This window comes from Priapulus caudatus, unplaced genomic scaffold (assembly GCF_000485595.1).
Source record: "Priapulus caudatus unplaced genomic scaffold, Priapulus_caudatus-5.0.1 Scaffold202, whole genome shotgun sequence".
NCBI classification, from domain to species: domain Eukaryota; kingdom Metazoa; phylum Priapulida; class Priapulimorpha; order Priapulimorphida; family Priapulidae; genus Priapulus; species Priapulus caudatus.
The window spans coordinates 178403-182135 of NW_014577263.1; positions in this window are offsets into that span (position 1 = coordinate 178403).

Below are 3733 nucleotides of genomic sequence, written 5' to 3' on the forward strand. Positions count from 1 at the left end.
TCTCGTCTTCCTCTCCGGTGCCTCCCCTTTCCTCTCTATTCAGTCGCTCTCTCGTCTGCTTTCACCAGCTCATCTCTTCTTTCGCTCTCTCGCGCTCTCTTTCTCTTTTCGCTGCTCTCCTCCTCGTCCGCTCTCACGGCTCGGCGTCTCTCATCTCTCTCTCTCTCGTCTCTCGGCTCTCTCCCAATCTCGGTCTCGGTCTCTTTCTTTCTCGGTCTCCGTCGTCTCCCTCGGTCTCCTCTCTCTCGCTCTGCTCCTCTCTCAGCATCGCTTTTCCCTCTCGCTCCTCGCTTCTCATCTCTCGGTCACTCTCCCGCTCTCCTGCTCTCTCTCACTGCACTCCCTCGTCGCTCGCCTCTCGTTCTGTTCTTGGGGCTTTCTTCCGCGCTCTCTCAATCGCTAGCCTTGTGTGGTGTGTGTGTGTGTGGGTGCTGTGTTCGTGTGTGGTGTGTGGTGTGTGTGTGTGTGTGGTGAGGGGGGGCCGGGGTACGTAATGCATGCAGCGTGTGCGTAAGTGCGTGCAGTGCGACGCTTTGCGCGCAGCGGCGCCGAGCGCGCCGCGTCGTGGTGTCGCTGTGTGTGTGTGTGTGTGTTGCTGTGTGTGTGCTGTATCGTTGTGTGTGCGTGCTGTGCTGTGGGGTGTGCTGTGTGTGTGGTTGCGCCGCGCGCACCCGCAGAGTGTGTTTCACTGTCTCCGGACTCATCTCCCCCATCTCGATCTCTCTCCAACTTTGTCTGTCTAATCGCGCTATTCCACTCTGCGCTTCTCTTTCTCTCTCCGCCCCCCCCCTCTGTCTGTCTGTCTCTCGCTCGGCTCATTCTCTCGTCTCTCAGGTGCCTCTCTCTCTCTCATCAGCTCTGCTTTCTCGTGTCTTTTTCTCCCTTAGCCCGTACCTCCCCCGTTCTGACTTCCCCCTTCCTTCTCCTCCCTCTCTCTCTCTCGGGAATCCGACTCTCTCTCTACTCTTTCTCCCCTCCTCCCTTCTCCTTTTCCTCTCAACACACCTCTCTCTTCTCTCCTCCTGTCCCTCTCCTTATTTTGCTTCCTCTCTTGTCTCTCTCTCTTTCTCAAGCTCATCCTCTTCCCGGCACTCCCCTCTCTCTCCGTCCTCTCTCTCGCTTCTCCTCCTCTCTCTCACTCTCTCTCCTCTCTCCTCCCCTTTTCGTTACTCCACCTCGTTGCCACATCCTTCTTCATTACACACCACTTTCCGTTTACACACGCTTCCTTTACACCCACCTTGCTTTTACACACCCTTCTATTTACATCACCTTCTTTTACATCACCTTCTTTACACGCCTTCTTTTACTCCCTCCACTCTTCCTTCTTTTCATCACCGACCTTCTCTTTACACCAACCTCTCTGTGCTGAACGTGTGGCAGCACTCTTCCTCTTTTCTCACTTCCAACCTCTTTCCCTTTTACACACCCTTCCTCTCTTTTAACATCCACTTCTTTTACTTCACGCTTCTCCCTTCTCTCCTCATCTCTTCCTCGCTCTCTCTCTCTCTCCTCTCTCTCTTTCTCCGTCTCTCTCTCTCCTCCTTCTCGTCAGCTTCCTCTCTCAACCTCTCTTCTTCTCTCTCCTCTCTTCCTCTTTCTCTCCTTCCTTTCTCTCTCCCTTCCTCTCTCTCTCTCCCTTCTCTCTCTCTCTCCTCTCTCTCTCTCCTCCGGCTCTCTCTCCCTCTTCCTCTCCTCCACCTCACACGCGCTGCTGTGGGCGCTGCGCTAACTAAACTACCAACTCTCCTCCAGCTCCGCCCTGCTCGAACTCTTAAAACGAGAGAGGAACATCATCGGCGAACACATTCGCTCATCCCTCTCCGCCCGCGACGCGATCGCGCACATGACGTCATCTATCGCCCTGGAATGGAAGCAAAGAGTCAGCTTGATACCCCACCCTCCGTGCGTGTGGTACAATATCCGGTAAAATATTTATATATGCTTCACATTCATTCACACGTATTAAAAGGTAGATATATATATTATACTATATACATAACGATAGAGTAAGCTAGCATATAGTAGATAGATAGATAGATAGATACATAGATAATAGCAAGAGAGAGAGAGACAGAGAGCGAGAGAGACAGAGTGAGAGAGAGGGGAAGAGAGAGAGAGAGAGAGAGGGGGAGAGCGAGAGAGGGAAAGAGAGAGAGAGAGAGAGAGAGAGAGAGAGAGAGAGAGAGAGAGAGGAGAGAGAAAGAGATAGTGGGCGAGAGAACGAGAGAGAGAAAGAGAGAGGGGGAGAGAGAGAGCAAGAAATTGAGATAGAGGAAGAGAGAGAGAGAGAGGTGAGGAGAGAGAGAGAGAGAGCGAGAAAGATGGAGAGAGCAAGAAAGCAAGAGAACGAAAGCGAAAGAGAAAGATAGAGCGAGGAAAAGAGAGAGCGAGAGGTCGTAGTAATGCGGATTCTCTATCCCGCTCGCGAAATTTCTTTTCCCACTTGAGTTCCGGACCCACCATAGATAGTGTTTTGCAATAAATGGTTCTTATATATATGATTGGATTATAGTTAGTGTTAGGGTTCGGTTACGTGTTAGGGTTAGGGATAGTGGTTATTTATTTTACATTGTTGCTTCGAGGAAGTCGAGTGAATGGAGTGCGCTGATTGGCTGTGGTCCGGAACTCAAATGGGGAAAAAAAAATTGCATCCCGCTCACCCCCACACACACGCAGGAGGACATCATACTGCTAGAGGAGGAGATAGACCAGGCTAACAAGCAGCTGCAGCAGGTGCGGGCGATGCGAGGCGCCGCCGTGTCGTCTGTGGCAGCGATGACGGAGAGCGACGGAGACATGACGCGGTCGCTAGAATCCTACCACAGAACCTCCGCTCTGCAGGTGCGAGGGGACCCTAACCCTAACCCTAACCCTAACCCTAACCCAAACCCTAACACTAACCCTAACCCTGCTGTCAGAACGAAAAATTAGTCTTACCATTAGTCTTAACATTACCATTTTTACCTTAGACTGGACTTCGGTGTACCGCGTATGGGAAATTCGTGACTTTGGGGAACCATATTTCCTAACATGAGCTTTATCTCATAGATCGGACTACTCTAACCACTATTTTCGGGACGCAGAATTGGATCATTTTAATTATCTGAGACCTCATAAATTCCGGGTAAATTTTTAACATTAGGTCTTGTGAGATTTGAGGGAGCTGGGAATTGCGATTTGATCTACCCGGGACACTGGGAATGCCCTCACTCCAACGTTCCCGCCTCTACAGTGGGCCATGCCTCTTCTGCAGACAGCAGGATACGTGAATGGCACACCTAGTATAGCCTCTACTCCTCTCTCTCTCTCGCCGCTCTCTGTGGTTTCCTCTCTCAATGATGTACGTCTGCACTTGTTTTGCCACGCGCAGGCGTTGCTAAGTCGCGCGGGTCACGTGGACCATCAGCAGACCCGGCCGACGCGCCGACGCCCCATCGACATGCTGCGCGGCCAGTCAGTGATAGCGCGCAACGACGCCGACGGCCTATATTACACAGGTAAAATAGACGATGTTCATTAATTACCGTACAGGTAGATGGGCTTCATCGTACAAGAGATCAATATACCTGGTATCTGTGATACCTGATATATGTATATATATATATATATATATATATATAGAGAGAGAGAGAGAGAGAGAGAGAGAGAGAGAAAGAAGAGAAGAGAGAGAGAGAGAGAGAGAGAGAGAGAGAGAGAGAGAGTAAATATATATATAATATAATACAACTAA